Source organism: Cervus canadensis, chromosome 1, assembly GCF_019320065.1.
Source record: "Cervus canadensis isolate Bull #8, Minnesota chromosome 1, ASM1932006v1, whole genome shotgun sequence".
NCBI lineage: Eukaryota > Metazoa > Chordata > Mammalia > Artiodactyla > Cervidae > Cervus > Cervus canadensis.
The window spans coordinates 34,531,038-34,558,934 of NC_057386.1; the positions used below are offsets into that span (position 1 = coordinate 34,531,038).

The 27,897-nt window shown below is 44.4% G+C and overlaps 1 long non-coding RNA gene across 1 annotated transcript in view; it reads left to right on the forward strand.

Annotated features, from left to right (window-relative positions):
- LOC122446544 overlaps positions 1-27,679 on the forward strand; it is a 52,854-nt gene extending 25,175 nt beyond the window's left edge. The window contains exons 3-5 of the long non-coding RNA XR_006270902.1: positions 21,975-22,083; positions 23,606-25,758; positions 27,621-27,679. This is a non-coding gene — a long non-coding RNA (uncharacterized LOC122446544). The remainder of the gene's footprint in view (positions 1-21,974; positions 22,084-23,605; positions 25,759-27,620) is intronic.
- The last annotated feature ends 218 nt before the right edge of the window (positions 27,680-27,897 follow it).

Below are 27,897 nucleotides of genomic sequence, written 5' to 3' on the forward strand. Positions count from 1 at the left end.
CCCAGGGGCAACTTCCTAGTTTGCTTTGGCCGTGACACGAACAAGAAACCAAACTGCATTTTGTTAAGTCACTGAGATTTTTAAACAATTTTATTCAAGTATAGTTTTACAGTGTTGTGTTAGTTTCTGGTGTACAGTGAAGTGATTCAGAGATATATATATGTATATACAAGCATTCTTATGTGGATATATATAACACATAATATATGTGTGTGTGTGTGTGTGTATATATATATATATATGTGCATTTTCAGATTCTTTCCCATGTAGGTTATTATAAGACATTGTATATAGTTCCCTGTGCTATACAGGAGGACTTTGCTGTCTATCTATTTTATATATAGTACTGTGTATCTGCTAACCTCAAACTCCTGATTTCTCTCTCCCCACTTCTTCCCCTCTGGTAACCATAAGTTTGTTTTTCTATGTTTGTGAGTCTGTTTCTGTTTCATAAATAAGTTCATTTGTATCATTTTTTAGATTCCTCATATGAATGATATCATGTATTTCTCTTTTTCTGTTTGACTTATTTCACTTAGTATGATTATGTCTAGGCCCATTCATATTACTGCAAAGGGCATTATTTCATTCTTTTTTATGACTAATATTTAATTATGTATATATCCATACATATATATGTACCATGTCTTCTTTATGCATTCATCTGTCAGACATTTAGGTTGCTTCCAGATCTTGGCTATTGTAAACAGTGTTGCTATGAACACTGGGGTGCATGTATGTTTTTGAATTAGAGATTTCTGTGGATGCATGCTGAGGAATGGGTTTATGTATCATATGGTAGCTCTGTGTTTAGTTTTTTATGGAACCTCCATATTGTTCTCCATTGTGGCTTCACCAATTTACATTCCCATCAACAGTGTAGGAGGGTTCCCTTTTCTCCACACCCTCTCCTGCATTTGCTATTTATAGACTTTTTGATGATGTCCGTCTGCCTGGTGTGAGGTGATACCTCATTGTAGTTTTGATTTGCATTTCTCTAATAATTAGTGATATTGAGCATTTTTTCATGAGGCCATCCAGATTTTGAAGTTGTTAATTACAGGAGCTGAAGTTAATCACCGGACCATAAACCAGCTGGCTCATAGTTTTCCTATCCCTTCTATGACACTTCAGTAGTTCCCAACTCTCTTCATCCAGGAAAGAAGGAAGGGTCACATTTCAGACACAGATGGAGCAGGAAGTATTGGGTGTCACTGAGGTGGGGAATGAAGTAAAAGCAGTCAGACGGATACAGCAATGTGAGGCCCTAACAACCAAGCATCCTACAGACCTGGGAAATCATGCAGTAATAGTGATAAAGATAATAAACTGAAATACCTTAGTGTCAAGGACTGTGCTAATGTTTCTTTAAAAGATTTATTTATTTATTGACTTTATTTATTTATTTTTGCCTGTAATGGGTCTTCATTACTACACTTGGATGTTCTCTAGCTGCAGTGAACAGGGGCTACACTTTGCTGCAGTGCATGGGCTTCTCACTGCAGTGGATTCTCTTGTAGCGGAGCACGGGCTCTAGGGCATGGGCTTCAGTAGTGTGGCACGTGGGCTTAGTTGCCCCGCAGCATGTGGGATCTTCCTGGACCAGGGATCTAACCAGTGTCCCCTGCACTGGCAGGCTGATTCTCAACCACGAGGTCACCAGGGAAGCCCCTGTGCTAATATTTCATTAAATCCACTAGATAGATGTTATTATGATTTTTTTTTTTTCAGATGAGAAAACTGAGGCCTAGAGAGGTTGAGTAACTTTCCCAAAGCCACACAAGATTTGAGGCCAGCCATCCTGACTCAGGAGTCTGTACTCTTAGTCACAACACAAAGACACAACCACAGAGGGCCGGAGATGAGGTCACGCACGCACTCATGACAGAGACAGAGAGAGTTTCGACTGACCTTGTCCCCAGCGTGAATACCATTCCGTTTTCGGGAAAGAGATGGCCTGATTGCAGCGGTGACAAGAACAGAGTGTTACTTTTAACAGAGACTCACTTTAATGAAATTCTCAGCTTGCTCAGGACATTTTGTTTCTCTCTAGATAACTTCCCGATGCTATCATTTTTTTGCATACCCTGTTTATTTCACCTGCTCTGTCTTTCCCTGGCCCATAAAGGTTTGTTTGATGTTCCTTAGTTACAAATGCTCTTTTCCTGAATAACAAATAGGATGCACCCTTCAGAGGAATTTATGATTCCCTTCTTGTTCTTCTAGTTTCCAAATGGGATACTTCCCTAGAAGGGGTTTCTTTCCGTCAAGGCCTGAAATTTCTTAGCAAATGGGTTGTCAGCTGAGAATGTGGGCTTGGTTTTTCAGTTCCTGGGCTTGGTACCCTGCATGGTACCCTGTGTTCTAACCTTGGAGGTCACATAATGTTACGTCTATCATGCTCCATCGGCTGAGGCAGTCCCAAATGTCTACTAGGACCAAGAGGAGGGAATGTTGATCCCATCCCTTGGTGAAGAGGCAAGATTCTAGAAGAGGATGTGGGGCAGCAGACATCATTTGAACCAACTTTGGGAAATACAGCATACACACCATTTTATATGTGAATCCCTTCTCTGTAGCCTAACACATGTCTACATGGCCTCCACACGTCTGATGGGGAGTTTACTGCCCTGAACTGGTTAGGGTTCTTTGACTTTAAGCCACAGAAGCCAATTCTGAATAACTTAAGTTACAGAAGATTTACTGGCACGAGGTCATGGGTATTCTTGGCATAAGAAAAGGACCATTGCATCCCCAGAGGCAGAAGAATGGGAATGTCTTGCCTAGGCTCTGCCTGGGGCACAAATGGATCCCAGCTTATGTCTGAGTCTTTTCCTCACTCTGTTTAGAATTGAAGTGATAGGGAGGAAGATCTGAACGACCTTGCTTGTGCCATGGACGTAATCCCTGGCTACTTGTTAAACTCTGAGCAAGTTACTTACTGGCTTCCAGCCTCAGTTTCCTCATTTGTAAAGTGCGGACACTAATAGTGGCTATCTCCTAGGACATGTGAAATAAAATAAGATGATGCTTACAAAGTGCTAGGGCATGATAAATCTTCAATGTGAGCTAACAACCACTACTGTTATTAGTGCAACAACTATTATTATTTTGGTTAGCTTGCACAGGATCAGGCACAGAGTCAACGCTCAGTAAATAGTATTGACTGAATGAAGAATGACTGAACAAAGAAATGAATGACTTCTGCTGTAATACATGGCAATAAAGTTTTTTGAAGCATCTTTGAACACTTTTTACAACTAGATCAGAACAAGGAGACTCAACCGACAGCAGTCCCAGTGCACTTAAACATTGGATCCACCCTCCTTGTCACTGATTTCTACCTCTCCCGTCCTCATTCTGAAAAGTAATCTCTGGGATTGCTCCTTGCCCAAGTCCTTCACAGATGCTGCAAACAGTAAACAAAGAAACTCCATCCCGAGGACGTGAATAATATGCCAGCGGGATTTCATTCCACATCAATTCTTGTGTCATATTTGATTAATTTTATATCTAGCTTCATTATGTCTCATCCCTCATTTCAAAGGCGTCCTTCAGATGGGACACTCCAGGAGGCAGAGAGGGGAGACCAAGCAGGGGGCAACCCAATGCAGAGAATTCACAAGTACCCAAAAAGAGGAGTGATGGAGAAATTTAACACTCTCAGAGCCTCCCGGGTGCTCACGGAATGAGCTCATTGCTGGCGCAGCGGCCTCTCCCAGGCTCCAGTCAGGGTGCCCCAGCCACTGCCAGAGCGATGGCCACTTTGCACACTATTAATCAGCAGAGTGGCCGGGAAATGCTGACCCACTTGGCTGTGATAGTCAAGCAGGTGACCGCTCCTGGAGCTGACAGAATCTGGCCTGGGGGCATATGTCTCTGGGTGGGCTGTCTGGGGCTCTGTGATCTCTACTTGGGTGACTGTGCAGCCCGAGGTAACAAATCCAGCTCCTTGGGCAAGAACTTGCTTAAATCGGTCAGGGCAAGATTTAACTCTTTTGGTACATCTGAGTTCTGGGTCCTTCTTTTCAAGAGGGCCAATGACATCCTCCTTCCAATCTCCTCCCCATGTGTCACATCTTATAACTCTGAGGAATCATCTAGCATTTATTTAAGTCAATTCAACAACTGGGTATTGAGTCCTGTGGCAGACAACTCAGGTATTGATGTCAGGTCTGTCCTACCGGTTCACCTCTAATTTCAGCTGCAACTGTCTGGATGTGTGACCAGAGCTGTGACTATGGATGGAGGCTGAGCTTGGATCTTGGCTCCAGACTGCCTTGATCATGGGCATAGACTGAGTTCTCATCCTGGTCACAGGCTGAGCTCTGATCACAAGAGAACATGGTGAGAGGATTGAGGATGGCTCAGCTCAGGCCACCCCCACTTCTATAGTCGCAGGTGGGATCCTTGCCCTCTCGGTGGGATACGAGGAGAGGAAGAATCAGGGTACAGGCCTCGTGCTCACAGCCAAAGATGGTGACAATTACGGCAGCTTGCATTTTCAAGTTTCTAACTCAGAAAAAGCCACGGCAGTTTCAGGCAGAGCCTAATGAGGTTTTCAGATCTGTGTCTCGTTCCCTTTAGCTTATAGAGGTTATTGTGTTTTGCAGGAAAATTAACTGGCAATTAAATTTCTGAAAAAGTGTTTGAAACTCCTACAAGCTGTGCCTCATTGTTTTGCAAGATTGGGTACACAATGTAATAATTCCATCTGCAAATTAATTTTCTCTCACTCACAGTTTCTGATGTAACGGCAGTGTCATTCATTTAGTTACTCATTCATCCTTTTATTCCGTGCACATTTACTATGTACCTCATATGAACCAGGCAGTCTGGGGGAAGACAGAGGTGGGTCAGACACAGTCTCTGTCCCCCAGGCAGTTCTCTGTCTGGAAGGAAGGCAGAATTTTCTCAGAAATAAAGGTCACAGGAAACAGAATGTGAGCCTTCGTTTCAAAAGATATAGTGCTTTGGACTTCCAGATGGGGGAAGGGCAACTTCTGACTTTGTTTCTGGGGACAAAGAATAGAAATAAAGCTGTTGATAGGAACTATTTTTTTTTAATCTTTTTTAAGAATTGAAGTATAGCTGATGTACAACATTATATAAGTTACAATGTAGTGATTCACAATTTTTAAAGGTTATACTCCAATTATGAGGCTTCCCTGGTGGCTCAGATGGAAGAATCTGCCTGCAATGCGGGAGATCTGGATTCGATCTCTGGGTCGGGAAGATCCCCTAGAGAAGGGAATGGCTACCCACTCTAGTATTCTTACCTGGAGAATTCCATGGACAGAGGAGACTGGTGGGTTACAGTCCATGGGAACCCTAGAAGTCAGACACGACTGAGTGACTAACATTTTCACTCCATTTATAGTTATAAAATATTGGTTATATTCCCTGTGTTGTACAATATACCCTTGTAGCTTATTTTATACCTAATAGTTTGCACTTCTTAATTCTCTATCCCTGATTTGCCCTCCCCTCTCCCTCTCCCCACTGGTAACTACGAGCATTTTCTCTATATCTGTGAGTCTCCTTCCTTTTTGTTCTATTCACTAGTTTGTTGTATTTTTTAGATTCCACACATAAGTAACATCATACAGTATTTATCTTTCTCTGTCTGACTCATTTCACTTAGCTTAATATGTTCCAAGTCTATCCATGTTACTGCAGATTTCATTCTTTTTAATGTCTGAGTAGTATTCCACACTGTGTGTGTGTGTGTGTGTGTGTGTGTGTGTGTGTGTACACACACCACATCTTTATCCATTCATCTGTGGATGGACACTTGGGTTGCTTCCATATCTTGGCAATTGTGAATAGTACTGCAATGATCATTTGAGTGCATGTTATCTTTTCGAATTTGCGTTTTGTTTTTTTGGGTATATGGCCAGGGTGGAATTGCTGGTTCACGTGGTAGTCGCTAACAGTTATTGAACACATGCTGTATGTAAGACCCTGTGGTGGGTATTTTGGCATCTGGGATCTCACTCAATCCTTCAAACAGTCCTGTGAGGTAAGGTTATAACCACCATTTACAGATGGGGAAACTAAGGCTCAGACTGGTTAGATGATTTTCTTGGGACCATGTAGCTAGCAAATGTCGGAGTCTGTACTGGAACTCAGAACTGTCTGATTAAAACGTTTCCCACTAAATATACTACTTCTCTAAGGATGATTTCTTTGCCATGTGGGTAGCTTTCATGTTTTCTTTCAGCACAAATGAAGGAGCTGGGAAGGATCTAGTTGGCAGATATTCTAAGACTGAAAGGACATCAAATGTGCTCTGAAGAAGGAAGCTGCTGAGGTTGGAGGAGAGATGGCTGATCTATAATTTTTTGAGTGTCTGCTCAATTTCTACTTGGTGCTTTCCATACGTTTGTTCATTTAGTCCTCACTTCTACTCTATGAGCTGAAGTATTGAAAGTGAAAGTCGGTCAGTCATGTCTGACTCTCTGCCACCCCATGGACTATACAGGAGTGGGCAGCCTTTCCCTTCTCCAGGGGATCTTCCCAACCCAGGGATTGAACCCATGTCTCCCACTTTGCACGCGGATTCTTCACCAGCTGAGCCATAAAGGCGGTCCAAGAATCAGGAGTGGGTAGCCTATCCCTTCTCTAGAGGATCTTCCTGACCCAGGAATCGAACCAGGGTCTCTGGCTTTGCAGGTGGATTCTTTACCAACTGAGCTATTAGTGAAGGACCACTCTATGAATTAGGCATTGTTATCTGCATTAAAAAAAAAAAGAAAATGGAGCCTTAGAGATATAAGATGAGCTATCTAAGGTCACACAATTAATAGATGGTGGAGCCATGATTCAAGGTTGGGTCTGTCTGACTCTGAAATCTGACTCCTTTTTCAGGCTGCGCTGTGTCTTTGTTGCAGCACCCAGGCTCTTTTGTTGTGGCCTGTGAGCTCAGTAGCTGTGGTGTGTGGGCTCAGTTACCCTATGGCATGAGGGAGCTTAGTTCCCTGAATAGGGATTGAAACTGTGTCCCCTGCATTGGAAGGCAGATTCTTTTTTTTTTGTTTTAAGCTTTTTATTTTTGTATTGGGGTATAGCTGACTATCAGTGTTGTGATAGCTTCAGGCGAACAGTGAAGGGACTCAACCGTACACATACACGTATCTTATCTCCTCCAAACCCCCTTCCCATCCAGCCTGTCACAGAACATTGAGCAGAGTTTCCTGTGCTCTATAGTAGGTCCTTGTTGGCTATCCATGTTAACTATAGCGTGTGTACATGTCCATCTCAAACTCTCTAACTATCCCCTCCCCCCATCTGAAGGCAGAGTCTTAACTGCTGAGCCACCTTGGAAACCCCTGAAATCTGACTTTTTTCATCACACCTTGCTGCCTCTTGTGTGATGTGGTGTACAGTCAGCCTGGGGGTGTGATGGGCTGTCACCAGGTACACCATGGAAGTTGTTCTTATGGTTCATTTCTTTGGTTAGGAATAAAGAAGAAGAGATGATGTTCCTGGCTCAAACTCTAATCCTGATTCTATAGCCCTGTCCCTAGTAGGCATCTCAGACCAAGCCAGTTATCTTGTCTACCACTTCCTGCGAGGTGACCTATCCCATGCCAGCTACTAATGCCTAGACATAGATGATATTCTGTCCCACCTGGATTCTTCTTCTGAGCTCCAGATCTGTTTATCTCCCGGACACCACCTTCTACATGACCCAAGAATGTAAACCCAGCCACAGGAATGCAAACTTGGAACACCCAAATGAAATCCCCTTCTCCTTTCATCCTCCATGTTCCCTGTATCAGTGAATGGCACCATCTTGAGAATCTTCATTGCCAATTCTTTTTCTCACTCATCCTACAAAAAGCAGCTTGTATTGTTAGTTGTTGATTGGACTGAGTCTTATCGTTCCTTAAGAGATCTCCTTTTCTCCAATCGCATTCCACTGCCTTGGTTCAGGCATCATCCCTTCTCCCCGATGATCCTATTTCTGTTTATGATCCAAGCAGTCCGTATACTGCAGCCAGAGTGATGGTGTGTGGGGGGACATGGGTTCTGAATTGCTTATGGCACACTTCTTAAACTCTCTGTGTCTCATTTTCCTTGTAAGTGAAATAAAGATAACAGGAACTACTTGGTAAGGTTGTTGTGTGAATTTACAGAATGGTATGTGGGAAGGATGTAGAAAAGGCTCTAACTGATAATAAACACCCAATGACATTAGCTAACATTATTAGTAGGTAATGCTAATGCTATTATTAGTAGGTAGATTTGATGATGCCTACTGTTGCTCACATCTTTTTGTTTGCTTTGATGGTTTCTCATTTCCTCCCGAATGAAGTTTAAGCTCCTTATTAAGCCTTTTTTTTTTTTTTTTTTTTAAATATCAGGACTCTGACTATCTGTCTTGTGTCCTGGTATCTGGAATTCTCCCTGTGTGTGTGCTAAGTTGCTTCAGTCATGTTCAACTCTTTGTGACCCCATGGACTGTAGTCCACCAGGCTCCTCTGTCCATGGGATTTTCCAGGTGAGAATACTGGAGTGGGTTGCATGCCCTCCTCCAGGGGATCTTCCAGACCCAGGGATCGAATCGGCATCTCTTACATCTCCTGCATTGGCAGGCAGACTCTTTTACCACTAACGCCACCTGGGACGCCCAAGGCCCTCCCATCTTTCCTCACTTTTAATTCCAGGTAGCTCAGATAGTGAGGAATCTGCCTGCAATATGGGAAACCCGGGTTGGATCCGTGGGTTGGGAAGATCCCCTGGAGGAGGAAACGGCAGTCCACTTCAGTATTCTTGCCTGGAGAATCCCATGGACAGAGGAGCCTGGCAGGCTACAGTCCATGGCGTTGCAAAGACTCAGACATGACTGAGTGACTAAGAACACAGCAGCACACACATATTGATTGTTTCCAGGCTTCAGCACAGGGAGGGAAGCCAAGATCCCAACAGATTTCCTGAGCTGGGAAGCTGGTCCTGAGAGACCGGGAGATGTGGAGAGGAGAGAGCTGCACAGAGAACTCTGGAGGTCTCCAGGGTCCCACTGACGTACTCAGTTGAGAACTGACCAGAGCCTGCATGTGGGGAAACTACTTGGCATCAGGGAAGCACCATCCAAAGGGTCAGAAGTAACAGTGCCTGGTGCTCACATAGGGCTGAGAAGAATGCCTCTTGCCACCAGCCAGGTTAGAAACCGTGAGATTCGCAAGGGGGTGAGTAGAACCCAAGGAAGGCTCCAGCCCCAGCAGGAGGGAAGAGTGAGCTCTGCTCTGGTCCTGCCTGACAAATCCGAGAAGCAAAACCTGCAAGGATTAAATGTTTGTTTGCAAATAACTTAGAGCACAGCTGCCTCCTAGAACACAGCTCAAGAATATTTACAGAAATATACAAATACCCAGCACTCAACCAGGCAAAATTGACAAAATTGTGTATCCAGTAAAAAGTTATTGGGCATGAGAAGAATTAGGAAAATATGATTCATAATATTGGGTGGCACTAGAGGTAAAGAACTTTTCTGCCAATGCAGGAGACTTAAGAGATGTGAGTTTGATCCCTGGGTCAGGAAGGTCCCTTGGAGAAGGAAATGGCAACCCACTCTAGTATTTTTGCATGGAGAATCCCATGGACAGAGGAGCTGGCGGGCTCCTCTTGGTCCATAGGGTCGCACAGAGTCAGACATGACTAAAGCAACTTAGCATGCATAAAATATTCATATATTTAGGCCAGCCACTATTCACAGACTCTCTGGTATTAAGAGAAACTATTCCTTAGGGAGATTACAAGAAAGAAGTTGCAAAGCTTTTGTCAAAATATTTGGCCGCCAAAACGTTCCTGTTCGCTTAACAGAGACAAATGCATGAATGCCACAGTGCTATCTGTTCTATGCTTCATGATCCTCCCCCAAAATAACAGCCTCTGTTGACATGTTCTGGCAATCTGAGAATAAAGAAACTTGAGAAATCAATTAGGTAACCAGTTCAATATGGTGGACAATGAATATGGGGTAGCCCCAACCTGCAACCTAGCTTCTGATATAGTTAATTTAACTCTTTTAGTGTTTGTGTTGAGAATGCCTAAGATTTAAAAACAAAAAATTCGTTTGGCTGTGCCGGGTCTTAGTTACGGCATGTAGGAACTTCCCTGTGGCATGTGGGATTTTAGTTCCCCGACTAGGGAGTGAACCTGTGTCCCCTGGAAGGCAGATTCCTAACCATTGGATCACCAGGAAAGTCCTGAAAATGCTGAAAGTTTATTCTCAGCAACTTTCAAGTATAGAATACCATGTTATTAACTATAGTCACCATGCTGTACGTTAGCTACTCTGAACTTACTCTAAAAACTGAAAGTTTGTACCCTTTGATCAACATCTCATTTTTCCCCTCCTCCAGTCCCTACAACCACTATTCTACTCTCACTTTCCATAAAATTGGCTTTTAAAAAAATTCCACATATAAGTAAAACCATACAGTGTTTGTCTTTCCCTGTCTGGCTTATTTCACTTAGAATGCCCTTAAGTTCCATTTATGTTGTTGCGGAAAGCAAGATTTTCTTTCTCTTTAACGGCTGAGTAATATTCCACAGTGTGTGTGTGTGTGTGTGTGTGTGTGTGTGTGTGTCTATCAGTTCAGTTCATTCAGTTGCTCAGTTGTGTCCGACTCATTGCAACCCCATGGACTGTAGCACACCAGGTTCCCTGTCCATCACCAACTCCCGGAACTTACTCAAACTCATGTTCATCGAGTCATTGATGCCATCCAACTATCTCATCCTCTGTCGTCCCCTTCTTCTGCTGCCTTCAATCTTTCCCAGCATCAGAGTCTTTTCCAAGGAGTCACTTCTTCACATCAAGTGGCCAAAGTATTAGTTTCAGCTTTAGCATCAGTCTTTCCATTGAATATCCAGGACTGATTTCTTTTAGGGTTGACTAATTTGATCTCCTTGCAGTCCAAGGAGATCATTTTTCTTTATCCATTCATCTGCCAAAGAACATTTACATTATTTTCATATCTTGGCTATTTATGAATAATGTTGCATTGAACATGGGTGTGTAGATATTGTATCAAGATACTGTTTTCATTTCCTTAGGGTATTTGCTCAGGAATAGGTTTGCCAGATCAGATGGTAGTTCTATTTAAAAATTTTTGAGGAACCGATGTACTGTTTCCCATGGTGGCTGCATCAATTTATGTTTCTACCAACTGTGTGCAAAGGTTCCCTTTTCTCTACATCCTCATCAACACTTTCTGTCTCTTTTCCTTTTGTTAATAGCCATTCTAACAGGTGTGAGGTGATATCGCATGGTATTGATTTGCATTTCCCTGATGATTAGTGATGCTGAGCACATTTTCATATACTTATTGGCCATTTGCATGTCTTCTTTGGAAAAAATATCTACTGCAGCACTCTGCTCATTATAAAACTGGATTTTTTCTTTTTTTGCTATTGAGTTGTATGAGCTCGTATTTATTTTGGATATTAACCTCTTATTGGATATATATGCTGTGCAGTGCTTAGTTGCTCTGTCATGTCCAACTCTTTGCGCTCCCAAGCACTATAACCCACCAGGCTCCTCTGTCCATGGGGATTCTCCAGGCAAGAATACTGGAGTAGGTTCCCATGACCTCCTCCAGGGAATCTTCCCGACCCAGGGATGGAACCCAGGTCTCTCACAATGCAGGTGGATTCTTTACTGTCTGAGCTACCACGGAAGCCCATTGAGTATATAATTTACAAATATTTCTCCCATTCTGTAGGTTGCCTTTTCAATTTATTGATTGTTTCCTTTGCTGTGCAGAAGCCCTGGAGTTTGTTTATTTTAGCTTTTAGCTTGTTTATTTTAGTTTTGTTGCCTGTAGTTTTGGTATCTTATGCATGAAATCATTGCCAAGACCAAGGTCAAGGATAGTTTTCCCTGTTTTCTTCTTTTACACAATGCTAATGACTAGTATTAGAAAAATGTAAGTTTAAAAAAAAAACTCTACTGAGGTATGGTTGATGTGTAAAAGCTGCCATATTTGTACACATTTAATACACACAACTCAATGAGTCTGTGGACGAGGAATACACCCGTGAAATCATCACTAGTATTCAGGCCATAAACATATCAATCACCTCCCAAAGTCTCCTCTCATTCCCTTTATTATTGTTATCGTTTTAAAAATGTAAGTTAAATACTTGTGAGGAAAAGCTGAGAATACCAGTGAGAGAATAAATAAAATATGTAAATTCTAAACCTGGAAGAAAAGTGAAACGAAGCAGATTTTGTCAGTTCAACCAAAGAAAGGAAAAAATAAGAACAAGAAGAAAGTGTGGAAAACACAAAATTATTTGACATGAGTAAGTCTAAGTAACCACAACAATGTGTTAAATTGTCTTATTAAGAGACAGAGATTCACAGAATGAGTAAAAGAAATAAAATCCAGATATATATTATTTGCATGAGAAATTCTTAACAAAGTGATGAAGGAATGTTGAAAATAGACAAAAATATTAGCAAATAAATCTGGAATAGTGATATTAATATCAGGAAGAATGGAATTTAAGGTAAAAAGCTTTATAAGGGGCAAGTTAAAGCACTATTTATAGATAAAAGGAATAATACATCAAAGTATGATCACAAGTATGAACTATTCCATGACAACAACATAGATTTGAAATATTAAAGCAAAACAAGATAGAAACACAAGGAGAAATATACAAAGCCACAATCATATATAAAACTGAAATATGAATGCTAGGAAAAAATGGACAAAATCACATACTTTAGTCATAAGTTGACATAGAAAATAGATAAAAAAATTAAGAAAACAGGAAACGTGAGCAGAAAGTGAAAGTTTTGATTTTGTTAGTTTTGTGCTTAACACAATATAGTTTTCTTTTCAATTATATCACTTGTGATTCTAATTTAGATTAAAAATCAATCCAAGTAGGACCACAATGGAAATGTCAATAAACTCTGAAAGGCAGAAGCAAGCCATTTTTCATACAGGCTGATTTAAACAGGCCATTTCCATATGCAAAATGCAGTAGAATTAAAAAGATAATCAAGCAATCATATATATATATAAAAGCTTTAGAAAACCACATGTGCATTTTGAATTACTCAGGTTAAAGAAGAAATCAGAATGGAAATTAAAATCTCATTATATATTGAGAAAAATAATATTGTGTAACAAAATTTGTGAGTTATGGAAAAAAAAAGTGTTCTGAGGAAAATGTGTAACCATATATATGGCTTTTATAAAAATAAAAGAGCTTAAAGTCAAATTAATCTTTTAGTCCAAGAAGCTAGATGAAGCACAAATACAAAATAAGATTCCATTCCTGAGTTCGGGATCTACAAGTACACACTGCTATATTTAAAATGGATAACCAACAAGGACCTACTTACTGTGTAGCACAGGGAACTCTGCTCAATGTTAGGCGGCAGCCTAGAAGGGAGGGAAGTTTGGGGGAGAATGGATACATGTTTGTGTATGGTTGAGTCTCTCTGCTGTCCACCTGAAACCATCCCAACATTGTTAATCAGCTATTGAATTGAATTGAATTGAAAGTCACTCAGCCGTGTCCAAGTCTTTGAGACCCCGTGGACTATACAGTCCATGGAATTCTCCAGGCCAGAATACTGGAGTGGGTAGCCTTTCCCTTCTCCAGGGGATCTTCCCAACCCAGGGATCAAACCCAGGTCTCCCGCATCACAGGCGGATTCTTTACCAACTGAGCTATCAGGGAAGCCCCACACTCCAATCCAGAAAAAAAAGTAAAAAACGACTTCATTCCCTATTAAAAATAATCTCTTCAAACTAGATACAGTAGAAAACTTGCTTTATTAGAAAAAGGATATTTACAAGAGACCTACAAAGTAAGACAATAAATGTTTCTGAGATTCCTAATAAGTCAGGAACAAGACAAGCATGCTGCATACCCCTGCCCCTTCTCAGAGCTGCACCTGAGCTCCTGGTTGAGTGGTCCCCACTCCACGTTGTGGATCAGAAACACATGGGAGTAAAAATAGAATGAAACAGAAAAGAAGGATCTGTATAGTTTGATACTATTGACAAAATTATCAATATTTTTACTATGAATTTGATACTTAAAAAGTTAACTGGAAATAAATATGGATTCTATGAGCTTACAGAATCTATCTTGAAAGGAAGGTAGGGATCAGAGTCTGTGGTTCGTGGCTGGAAACTGATGCACAGGAGGCGTATGAAACCATGGGGTGCATGGAGGAACTTAAAATACACGTAGTCACCAAACATCTGGGTGCATGAGCTAAGTCCTGTGTATGGAGAATTAAGTCTAGTAGCAAGGAACTTCCATGTTGAAAATTTATTAATCATTATTTACTCAACTTTAAAAATTGCTATTGTCTCGCTCTTAGTATTCACAACAGAGCAATACAGTAAATTAAATGCACCTTCAATTATTCAAAGCTGCTCCTCCAGAATTATTATACCTAAATATTGTGTTTTAATGAACTGTACTTAATTTCAAGTGATGGCCTTGGGCTGCATCTTCCTCCCAGGGGTCTGAGACAGTCTGTCTGGTGCTGTCGGCAACACGTGGTTTCAAAAATCCTTCTGCAAACACCTTCCTGCTCTCCCACTAAGCCAGGTTCAGCAACTCTCTTCTTATTTATTGTGTATAGTTCTAGGAGGTGAGGGGGGGAGGAGAGGGGATGCTGCTTATAATTTCCAAATTGGGAGATCTTTATCCTGGAGAGAATAAAGGAAAGTTTGGAAACAGTGAATGCCAGTCTATGCTCTTAGGCTGCAGAAAACGGAAGCAATAACAGATTCACACCACTTCCCCATCCCACTTCCTTGGTGGCTCAGGCGGTAAAGCATCTGCCCACAATTAGGGAGACCGGGCTTTGATCCCTGGGTTGGGAAGATTCCCTGGAGAAGGGAATGGCAACCCACTCCAGTATTCTTGCCTGGAAAATCCCATGGACAGAGGAGCCTGGTGGGCTACAGTCCATGGGGTCGCAAAGAGTCGGATACGACTGAGCAACTAACACGCTTCTCTCCCCTTTCCAGGTATTAAAATCTGGAGACTTTGAGACCCAAGCTCAGGAATGGGAAGAAAGTAAACAGATAAAATATGGCACAGTTCAAAGTCAGCACACTTTCATTGCCCACCTTGCTGTCTCAAGTACGAGACAAATTCACATCAGACACATTTGGACAGAAAACCTCCCTCCTTCCACTCAGTTAATACTCTATGTGGCCTGAATGGCCCCCTCATTTGTCCATGAAATGGACTTGTTCTCGAAAGTCAGAGCTGTAGCATGCACTGAGGGCCTTGAAGCCTCCCTCATCCTTTCTCTCAGGGTTTCATTCAGGGAAAAAGGATCTCTAGGCCAGGCCAGGAGAGAGGTCATGACCTTTGCCCAGCCTTGGTTCCTGGAGCCCCTCCTGCCCATTTTCTGTTAAGGGCAGTCTAACCATACGGCTATTGTTAGTCAAGGTTACAGTTCAGATACCTTATTTTTTTCACCCCATTCCATGGATCCTCTTCCAGTATACTATTTATTTAATTTTGTTTATTGTTTTCTCTTCCTCTACTAGAATGGAAACTCCTCCTAAGACCAGTATTTTGATCATTTTGTTCACTAATGAACCCCTAGTTGTTTAGTCACTCAGTCATGTCCAACTCTTTTGCGACCCCATGGACTATAGCCCGGCCGGCTCCTCTGTCCATAGAATTCTCCAGACAGGAATACTAGAGTGGGCTGCCATTTCCTTCTTCAAGGGATCTTCCTGACTCAGATGTCGAACCTGTGTCTCCTGCCTTGGCAGGTGGATTGGCAGGCAGATTCTTTACCACGGAGTTACCATGAATGCCCGATGAATCCCTAGTAACTTCCTCATAAAAGCCTGTTGGATAGATGGATTGAATGAATGAAATCTTCCCTGTACTCATGTATCACGGCATGTTCTCCCCACTCAGGCACCCATCCTCCCCTAACCACTGCATTAGCCAGGACAGGTTAGGTCATGTTGCAGGAAAATTAACTCTGAAATCTCAGTCATTTAATACAACTACAGCTTATTTCTTATTGATGCAACATATCCAGCTTTGGTAAGCAGGGGGCAGGGCTGAAAACACACGGTCCCTCAGGGACACAAAGTGATGAAGCTGTGGTCACTGAAGCACCCGAAGAGACACCTGCTGCTGCTGCTAAGTTGCTTCAGTCGTGTCCGACTCTGTGTGACCCCATAGACGGCAGCCCACCAGGCTCCCCCGTCCCTGGGATTCTGCAGGCAAGAACACTGGAGTGGGTTGCCATTTCCTTCTCCAAAGCGTGAAAGTGAAAAGTGAAAGTGAAGTCTCTGAGTCGTGTATGACTCTTAGCGACCCCATGGATTGCAGACTACCAGGCTCCTCCGCCCATGGGATTTTCACCTAGAGGGTCACAAATTGGCTCTTCCATGCTTTTGCCCAGAAAGGGCACAAGTCGCTTCCGCCCATAGTCTATGGAGTAGTCACGAGGGTCCTGCCTCACCGCAAGAAGTGGCTGGGAGGTGTGAGGGGTTGCTGGACGACTGGGGGAGCATCATTGTCTCTGCCCACTCAAGCCTATTCATATTCATTTATATACACTCACACGCACCCACACCCATTCACACCTACCCATGTTCACTCTGACCCAGAGCTGCTCCTACCCACCCGTCCACCAGGCCCAACCACTATACACCCTTGTGCAATGTCTAAGTTATGCCTCGCCTATTCTCCCTGCCCATTATACGCAGCCTACCTCTCATGTCTGTTCATAGCCAAGCATATCTAATCCCCAAGACTATCTAATTCCTCTTGTTTCCTCCAAAACAAATTGCTCTTGGGCACAGGGGCACCTCTTGGGGAGAGCCCTGGATGCCATCTTTTGGGATACAGGGACTCCTTTGTTTTGTTAAAAAATGTTATGGACTCACATGTTAACAGCAATATTTGCAGTAATTTTGTTTTTTCCTATTTTTTCGCTGCATTGTGTGGCATGCGGGATCTTAATTTCCCAATCAGGATTGAACCCTGCAGTGGAAGCGTGGTGTCTTTAACCACTAGACCGCCAGAGAAGTCCTTGTAGTAATTCTTGATTGAACAAACACTTAATGTTAAGAAAAGCTGCCTTGAATTCAGGAACTTGGAACCATCTGTATCTGCTAGAGACATGATTGTGCATTGACACATAAGCATACAATTTATCGAGGTTGCAGACAATGCCTGGAATGTATACAAGTTCAACAGTCCTTTGCAATATGCCATGGTTCTTGAGTTGGAAGCTGCTGAGGCAGAACAGTGCCGATGGGCCGGCTGGCCAGTGAAGCCAACCTCAGGCGGTGAAGCTGATGCCTCGCTCCAAGAGTGGCTGGTGGTTGTTTGCAATCCTCAGTCAGCGGCTGAACTTGAACCACATTGTTGCTCTCTCCTCAAGCACAAGCCCCATTTGCAATATAGACCTCAGCTTGCAGCTAATAGAAACTGATATTTAGAAAGTGATCCATTATCTCCCCTGCTGTGGTCTACTCACCTCCAGCATTTCATTTCACATTTGAAGGCACCTGAAGATGCTAACGTTATCTCAAGAACATTCTGAAAATGAGAAGGATTCATTTAAGGGAGCTCTGCCAGAGCTGAGAAGAGATTCTGGGACATGTGGGTATGAAGTGTCCGGAGAACCAAGCCTGGCTCTCTGGACCCCCATCATCCAGTGCTGATTTCATTACTTCCTCCCACTTCCCCATCCATTCCTCCCTGCATCACCCAGAACACCCATCTCAATAGTCTGAAGGACTTCCAGCCTAGGGTCTGCTTCTGCCAAGGGCAGTGAAGGGTGGTTCTAGAAGCCATAGCTGCTTCTTAGAAGTTCCTGAGAATCCTTAGCCCAAGATTCTTTCATCCTTGGGCTGAATTAAAATTGGTTCAAGAGTGAATTAAAATTGGTTCAAGTCCCTTCTCATGTATGGTGATTCTCGACTCTGCACCCGTCTTCAGAGTTGAGATCTCCTCTTAGACTGTTGTGCACCTCACATGGGGTTTAGTAGGAAGTTGGCTCTTTCTTATGAGCACTGAGGATGGTGGGATGGGTCATGCCCCTGGACAGGGTACCTCAGTGAATGGTGCTTTGGAGGTGAGTGGTCCCCATCCTTCTAAGTTATAGCCAGCTTCCCTGAGCACTACTCTCTGCCCCCAAGTCCCCACATTCACTGCACCAACTAGAGACAGTCCATGTCCTATTGCTCTCTTTTTAAATTTATTAAGAAGTTTTTTTTTTTTTTTCAATGTATTTGACTGTGCTGGGTCTTATTTGCAGCATGTGTAGCTGCAAATTTTAGCTGTAGCATGTGGAATCTAGTTGCCTAACCAGGGATAGAACCCAGGCCCCCTGCATTGGGAGCATGGAGTTCCCTGTCCTGCCTCCGCTGTTGCCAACCGTTTTCCTCTTGTGTTACAATTTCTCCTCCGTGTTCCTTCCTATTTACCAGAAGCTGGCAGTTCCCTCTTCACCTTGGAAATGAAGATCCCTTCTACATCTTTCCTTCTTGTATAAAGTCTTCTCAGTTTCCAGGTTTCTAACAAGTCCCTCCCCAGTTTTCAAATGTGGCTATGTACAACATAGTGCGTACAAGTGTGTTAAGTTGCTTCAGTCACATCTGACTCTTTGCGATGCTATGGACCAAAGCCTGCCAGGCTCCTCTGTCCATGGGGATTCTCCAGGCAAGAACATTGAAGTGGGTTGCCATGCCCTCCTTCAGGGAAACTTCCTGATCCAGGGATCGAACCTGTGTCTCCTGAGGCTCCTGCATTACAGGCTATGTATGCACATGCTTATTTTTATGTTGTATTTATTCTTCTTTTAAACGTCTCAATTGGAATTTATGTTTCAGAGCAGTTTTAGGTTCACAAAATTGGGCAGAAAGCACTGAGGGTTCCCATAGACTCTCTACCCCCATACACACAGCATGTCTGTTTTTATACCATCTACATGATTTCTGTGGATTTGGGGGTGGGGTGGGCAGCAGCCTGGGCTACCATTTTGAGACCAGAGGTGCATTCCAGCATCTCTCTGAACACCTCAAGGATTCTTGGGTGCAGGTGCTAAGCCCCAGCCTCTGCTGAGTTCTTGATCATCCTGAATATTCTGTCCCTTCTCTCAGCTGAATTACCTCTCTGGGGATCACATCACCTCACGGGGAACCCCCCAACTCCTTCACTCCCTGAGAGTGCCACAGCATCAAGGCATGCATGAGGTACAACTCAGGAAAGTGCTGGGACATTGGGGAAGTTTCTTTCTCAGATTCACACAGTAAAGGACATAACATGGATATTAGGAATCTCTGGGCACAGAAGCCCTGGGCTGTTCCTGAATAATAAGTAACTGCTCTGGTATCCTTGTCTCGTTGGGCTCCAGGCTCTGTCGCCTTCCTTTCTTATCTCTCTGGCTCCAACCCCCAGGCCCCATTTCCCCTGTAGTTCACACAGAGCCAGTCACCTGACTCTTTATCCAGGTCCGGATCTTCCAGGCTATGCACAGATGGTCTTGTTTTCAAAACCCAGCACCCGTGGAGGTGTGTTTCTGTACAAAGATGCTTCTCCTTCTGAGAAGAACACCTGACCCACTCTCTGTCCATCCTTCTCTTTGCCTGTGATACTTTCATAGGGCTTCCCTGGTGATAATTTCATAGGGCTTCCCTGGTGGTGTAGTGGTAAAGAATCCACCTGCCAATGCAGGAAACACCGGAGATGAGGGTTCAATCCCTGGGTCAGGAACATCCCCTGAAGGAAGAAATGGCAACCCATTCCATTATTCTTGCCTGGAAAATTCCATGGACAGAAGAACCTGGCGGGCTTCAACCCATGGGGTCACAAAGAGTCTCATGTGACTGAGCACACACACATGGGATACTTACAACCTTAGATTCACAGAAGCTGGGGCTGAGTGAAACCTCAGAGTCCATCTGGTTAAGCACCCATTTGATGCTTGATGGACAGACCCGACTTACAGCCCTCCCTCCTCCAGGGTGAATGGTGGTCCAACTTATCTTGTTACATGTACAATTTACACATCTTCTCGAGCCTCTATGCTCTAATCTGTAAAAGAGAGACAATAGACTAATATTTGTCACCAGAGTTGTCAGAGGATGGACTGAGGTGTTACCATCCAGTACAGACTTAGAGATGGTTCCATATGCATTATTGCTGTCCTGTATTGGAGCAGATCTGATGGATCAAAGGAAACAGTCTCACATGCTAAGCTGATCTGTCCTTGAACCTGATTGTTTTTAGCCAGACCCCCAAGGAGGATGTCTGCCATGACAAGGCACTCTGGGCTGCCAGAGACAGGAGTGCTCCTTCTTGGAACTTCTGTGAATGACAGTGCCTGTCATTGGGCAGATTTGATTTTTATAAAACTAGAGAATTTCTGGGAGATGAGTGGCAAAAGGAGAGGCAGGGGCTTGGAGGAGCAGCTCTCTGGAAGGTTTGAGGCTGCTGATGTGAGCCTGATGAGATGCAGGCTTGCCTACCAGCTTTGATGGGACTTTAGCTATGTTGGATAATGGGCAGGTGATGAAGGCTGAGCCAGGACAGCACTCCTGTAGGAATCTTTGCGGCCTCATGACTCGACCTTAGAGAGTGGACTCTGCCTGACAAAGGACCTTGGCCACATATAAAGCCGCTATAGTGACAGGCTGAGCCCAAACCTGGCCCTCCCATCAGGCCAGCCACATACTGGCTCTCGCCTCTGGGTGAAAGCTTGTTGTCACTCAGGGTCCCTTCTCACCCCCACCCCCGCCCAGGGGCCTACACCACTGACTGCTGGCGTCAGCACTGGAGCTGGCAGATGGCACACGTCTGCCTCAGAAGGGTTCCCAGTTCTGTTCACAGCTCCCCTAGGATACCACTGATGTTCTCCAGAGGGGCTGTGAAATTCTCAGATAATTCTCAAAATAAAAGTAATTTTAATACACTTTCATTTAAAAATAATAAGTGCTAGACAGAATCAGAAAGTCAGTTGCAGAAGAAAGTCAGGAAATGAAGCCAACCACCATGAACCACCTCCCTAGGGAGAGCAAGCAAGGGTGCTCACAAACACCCTCCGGAGATGTCAGATCCCTAAATTCACCTGTGGGGGAACCCCATACCCCATCACCACTCCTGCAATGTGAGAACCTGAGCCCCAGACTCCTTGAAGGAGGAGCCTGTCCTTTGGCACTGCTAAGATGTGTTTATTGCAGATCAGGGAGGTCCAGGGACCCCAAGACAAACATGCCAAGCTTCTCCCTCCTCCCCTTGACATTTCCCTGAGCTGAGTTTATGGGCTGACATCCCCTCTCTTCTCATGCCCTCATTTCTCCTTATAGCACCTCAGTTTCTCAACCTTCCCCTTCCCTGTCTCTCTACCCTTTTCTTCAGTCTTTTTTCCCCCTCCTTTGAAGTCAGAGAAAAAAGAACTTGAAGCCTGAATAGACAAGTGTGGATAATCTGATCCAAGCTCACCCTTCTTTCAGAATATTTCCCTCCCCTCCCATCACTGTCTTTTATTCCCATGGTCTTTGACCTTCATCTGTGTGGACTTCCCCCTGTTTCTGACCCTGAGTCTTGTCTCGCCCCTTCTCCCCTCTCCATCTGTGCCCTCCCTTCCTCTCCTACATCTCAGTTCCTATCACGACCCTGTCTCTGTCCCCACATCTCAGAGGCTCTTATGCTTTATCTGCCCCTTGCCCCTGCTGCAAGAAGACAGACCTCCTCTGTCTCTATGCACACGACCCTGGTTCTCTCTATTCTTCTCACTCTGTCTCTCTGTCTCTGTGTCTTTGTCTTGTCCCTGTCTCTCTTTCAGGGACTTTCTTAAGGTCATGGCTTTAGTCCTTGTTTCTTAGTCATTTGGGAGATGCTGAGGAGTGGGCAGCCCCGTGACATCTGACAGGACTTTGGCTTGGTTGGCTGGCTTCATTCTCCCCCATCCTCCCTGCTTCTACTCACTCCAGGATGGAACCTGCACCTCCAGAGGAGCCCTTACAGTTAAGCCCTGGGTCTGAGCTGCTCAGAAGCTGGCAGAAGACAGGCTTCCTTCATCCCTGGGGCATCAGCTCTGAGGTGGTCATTTGTTGGTTTGGGGATTATCTCCTGGCTGCCACTTTTTTGAGTGGGTTACCTGGAGAAAGGCAATGAGATGCTCCTGATCTGATCTGAGGGTGATTCTCAGCTCAGATTTATTTGTATTCTAGTCTCTTGAAATTTGTTGTGGTCTTGGGAGATGGAAGAACACCTGGGTGGGAGAGATAGGGAGAGGTGGGGCAGGAGAGGGATACACACACACACACACACACACATATATACACACGTAGAGGCCATTTTTCAAGTGTGTGTCATTTCTCTCTCTTGAGCGCGACGTGACTGCCTTACTATTTCCTTCCATGGACCTTTCTATAGGTTTACCTTCTTGGCTATGCTAATTAATTCAACACTTCGGAAGTGTGCCTACAATATGCCAAGCTATCTAGTGGGTTCTCCCTGGAGGAGGGTATCACAATCCACTCCAGTATTCTTGCCTGGAGAATCCCATAGACAGAGGAGCCTGGCAGGCTATGGTCCATAGGGTCACAAAGTGTCAGACATGACTGAAGCGACTAAGCACGAAAGCATACTGGGTCCTAGGGACAGAGATGAAAAACTCAGTCCTTGCTCTCATGGAGCTGATGGGTTTATAGAAATAGATATTCTGGGTGTAGCAATCATTCATTCCTAAAAGGTCTTCTGCCTTTTCATAAAGACTCACCACTGCATCCAGACCCTCAGTCTCTCTCGGCTGGGCCACTCCATAGGCTGATCTTAGAGGGGTTCTGCCCCCATCCCATGGAGAGAGGGACCATCCTGGAGCTGGCTGCGTATCTGAAGGCACCTGCATTTCGTAGTCCTTACTCTGCCTCTCACTACCCGCAGCTGCACTGACTGACCTGTCAAGCAGGTTTCAGGTCTGAGCCACGGTCTCTAACCTCCCAACCCCAGTCTGACTCCAAACAGAACCTGGTCTGCTTGGCACCCTGGACCTGGTGGTTCCCTCCCACAAACGTCCTCCATCGCTCATGCACGAGTGAAATGGCTACATGCAGTGACCGCGTTGTTTTTTAGAGCATCAACCCAACTCTAGTTCCAAGAGTTTATTCTGATTTCCTTTTACTCAGTTGAGTTCCTAATCTCACCCACCTTGCTACAGTGTCTTGTTCAGTTAACCCAGTCAGTCAGCGCAAGGCCTTCCCCTGGCCAAATAGATTGGCTCTGGGATGGGTATGTGACCCGAATTGGGTCAACTGTCAGTAAAGAATCTGTCTGCAATGCAGGAGACCACCTGTAATACAGTAGACTTGAGTTTGATCCCTGGGTTGGGAAGATGCCCTGGAGAAGGGAATGGCTACCCACTCCAGTGTTCTTGCCTGGGAAATCCCATGGACAAAGGAGCCTGGCGGGCTGCAGTCCATGGGGTCGCAACAGTCAGACATGACTTAGTGACTTCACCACCACCAACGGGATGTAAGGAGAATTTTCCCAGGTGATTACGGGAAAGAAGGTTCCTTACTGGCCTGAGAGATCCATTGAAAGCTAACCCTCCTCTCTCCAGATGGTGGAATACAGAAGATATATCTGGAACTTCTGCAGCCATTTTGCCACCATGAGAGAAGATGACTCGAAAGAAGGCAGAGAGGAGAAAAGAGAGTACCAGATCCCTGATGATATTGTTTAGCCATTGAATCCAACCAGCTCTGAAGTCTGTCTTTCCTCAAGAGCTTCCAAGTCCTGAGTGGATAAATTCTTATATTATTTAGACCAGTTCGAATTGGGCTTCTGAATTTGGAACAAATATTCCTGGCAGGATCAGAGTCTATAGAGATTTCTGCTGACTGGCGCCTCAATCTCTGCTCCCTGCATGACTCTGCTTTGTCCCATCAGAGATGTAAATGAGGTCCTCTCTGCTGACAAGTCTCTGTGGCTGGTGCAGCATTGACCTGCATATGTAGGGGCCTTGGGTCAACTGCACATGGGCTTCAGATTCCATCCATGTCCCTCACAGGCTGTGTAGCCTTTGACAAGTTACCTAACCTCTCAGTGTTGAAATTTTCTTCTCTGTGAAATGGGACCCTGCCCTCCCAAATCAATCTCATTCTTCTCAGGGCTCTTGTGAATGAGGCCATGCATATAAAACCTGGCACACAATTAGGACCACAGCCAGGATTGCCTCCACTTGGTTCTGTTCCTTCCTCTTCACCATACAGCACACTTTCCTGTTACTCAGGCCATAAAGGAGATGCTGGTTCTTCCAGATGTAGGCCTCTCTGACTTAGAATCTCAGAGATTTCCCAAGAGGAAAACAAATCCCCTTTGCCAGAGAAGATGAACAGCTCAGCCATTTGCTAAAACAAATATTAGCTCAGTGTTGTCCAGGGAGAGCAAATGCTCCAAGCGCTGTTTGTGTTTTTGTATCCTTCAAGGAGCTGATGAATATGCCGCTGAGGACAAACATCTGGGGGGAGTGGTGGGAGGAGGGACAGCTGCTCTGGGAGCTCCCACCTCACCTCCTGTTCCTCCTGCAGGCATCATTTATCTGGGACCCAGGGCATTTTTCCCATGATGCCCTCCTTGTGTCTTAAGGCTGGTCTTCTGGCCACCACAGCCACTCACGCGTGGGGCCTGGAGCTGGCTTCATCTGTCAGACTGGCCGTGCATTCAGATAAATCCTGAGGGTTTTGGGAGGGGGGATTGAGTCCTTGCTCTTGGTCTTCATGACCCAAATGCCAACCCAGGACTCAGCCACACTGGCACTACTGATGCCATGGGTCTGGCAATGCTTTGTTTTGAGGGCCGGTCTTGTACATTGAAGAATGTTTGACAGCACCCCTGGTCTCTCCCCACTAGACACCTGTAGCTCATCTATCCCAGTTTTGACAACCCAAAATATTGCTAAAGATCCTTTGGGAGAGACCTCGCCTTTGTTTGAGATCCATTGCTCTAGCTGAAAGCAGGGGAGAACTCTGGAGTTAGCCATATCTTCAAGTTCTGATCCTATCACTCACCAACTGTGATGTCTGGCTGGTTAACAACTTCTCTGAGCCTCGATTTGCACACCTGTGAAATGGGAAGCCTCATAGTACCTGTTTCATAGAATGGTTGTGAGAGGATGACATGAGATCATTTCTGGGGAGGTGCCCGGGAGCCAGTCTCCTTGATACACGTTAGCCTGCCCCTGGTAGATTGTAAACGGCACGAGGGCAGAGATCCTCCCTGTATCGTTCACCACTGTGTCTCCAGCACCCTGCACAGGGTCTGGCTGTACAGATGCTGCTCAGGAAATAATTGCTGTTCTGGGGGCTGCTCTGGACCCTGCTGAATTTTTACTTTACTGCTACTCCACCCTCCTGCCTGGCAAATCCCTTTAGCTCGTGGCCTCCCTGGGGGAGGAAACCTTTTCTCCCTCTCATCTGGGTTTTATGTACTTGTCCGAAGCTCACACTTGCCTCCCTTTCCCTCCCAGGACACCCTGAAGGGAGGCTCTAGGAAGGCTGCTTTGGCCCTGGCTCATTCTCACCACCCTCAGTCTGCATGGTACCCAGAATATCTCTCTCCAAATTTGTATTGCTGACTCCCACGACATCCTCTAGATCATGGCTTATTGGCAGAGCAGAGATGATTGACCTATCTTGTGTCCAATGATCAAGTCCTTTCCTGCTCAAATGACCAGTTCTGCCTGCCTTACCAGGTTCCCTGGATGACTCAAACGTAAGTACCCTCGTTGGTGGACTTTCTTTCTTTCTTTCTTTTTTTTTTAATAATTTCCATATCTAAAGGCTGGTTTGAGAAGCATAACTACATTTCCAGAATTATTTCTATCGAAGGAAGAAGGATATTTCACTCCAGTAGTATCTGTCTAGACCTGTACTAGATCTTAGGGGACTTTGGAGGACAAGATAGGCTTCTCCCTGAAGGGACTGACGATTAAGTATGGAAGCCAAGACTAACAAGGTGACAATTAAAGAACATGTGAGCTCTAAACTGATGACAAGAGGTTGTAAGTGGAGATGGAGAAGCCACTCAGGAGACTGGTTTTTCTAATTCTTATTCTTCATCTCCATCACCTCCAGTGCCAACAGTGGGATTTAGGTTTCATCATCTCTGGCCTGGAATGTTTCAACCAGTACCTCTGGTCTTGCTGCTCCCATTTTCTTTGAATGTGCTTCCCTAGAGTTGCCAGGGAGATTTTTCTAAAATGCTAATATGATTATATCACAGCACACCTAGAATCTGTTTAAATTTTATCACGGTGTTATTTGTAATTATGGAACATTGGAAACAATTGGGGAATGGTTAAATAAATGCTGGTAAGGATATGGAAATATTTCATAGCCATGAAAACTCATGTTTTAGAGACTAATTAAAGGTATGAAAAATTACTTGTACCATTACAAGAAAAAAAATCTGGATTCAAAACTACATGGCACAATACAGATTTAGTAACTAGATATGTGTATATAATTACATGGAATCACAAAATTGGAATTATTCGTATCTGGGGAAAATAACAGTGGCTGTTTCTAGTTTGTAAGATAGAGAAGATATTGATTTCTTCTAGACTACAAGTTTTATGAGGTTTAGAAATAGTCTATCTGGCTTGACGTTAATTTCTGATGTCTAGTGGAGTACCTGGTGTACACAGGTACTCAAAATGTTTGTTGAGCGGAATTGAGTGTAGCTTTGTCTTTTTCTCTGGAGTGTAGCTGCTTCACACTGCTGTGTCAGTTTCTGTTATACAGCAAAGTAAATCAGCCACATGTATACATTTATCCTCTCTTTCTGGGGTTTTATAATTTCTAAATTTTGTCCAAAAACACGGGCTTAGATTGCATTTCCCCAGAAGAAGATGCTGAGACAAGGATTTGAGGGCAAGTAATTTGTCTGGGAGGGGGCTTCAGGTTGGTGGGTGGGGAGATAGGACAGAAAGGGAGGGGGGTCAATGGAATCAGTTACTGAGCAGGGTACCAGCATGGGCAATGGTGGTTTGATCCTGTTGGGCAGCTCTGGAGATCATGGAGGACACCCTTTTAAAGTTATGTATCAGGGACCAGGAAGCTGTGGTATTGATCCTCTAGTTGGCATCCTCCGTGGTAAGGGCAGCATCAGGGGCTCTGAGCCCCCAGGTGACTGCAGCAGGACAGTCTCATCACACACCAGAATGGCACATGCTGAGGGGATAGGGCAGGACACTGATAGGTCTATTACATGATGATTTAGAGATAATGAGAGAAATGTTTTAAAAATATTAAGTCATAATTAATTATGGTCTTGGGTAAGTCACTGAATTCTCTGAGCCTCAGTTAACTCATGTTCAAAGCGGGGACAGTAACACCTGCCTGATCTTACTCTTAAGACTCAGTCGGAGAGGATTGTGTGTGTCCATGCGATGAACTAAATGTATCCTTCTCGAATTCATATGCTGAAGCCTTAACTCCCGATGTGATTGGATTTGGAGGGAGAACCTGAAAGGATGTAATGAAGGCCGTGTGTGTGTGTGTGTGTGTGTGTGTCTGTGTGTGTGTAAAGTCACTTCAGTCACGTCTAATTCTCTGCAACCCTATGGACTGTAGCCCACCAGGCTCCTCTGTCCCCGGAATTCTCCAGACAAGGATACTGGAGTGGGTTGCCATGCTCTGCTCCAGGGAATCTTCCCAACCCTGGTATCGAACCTGCATCACTTTACGTCTCCTGAATTGGCAGGCGGTTCTTTACCTCTAGTGCCACTTGGGAAGCCCTGTGATGAAGGCTGAATGAGATCATAAGGGCTGAGATAATAGGGTTGGTGTCCTGCAAGAAGAGGAAGAGACCCCAGAGTTCTCTCCCCACAACACAGCAAGACGACAACTC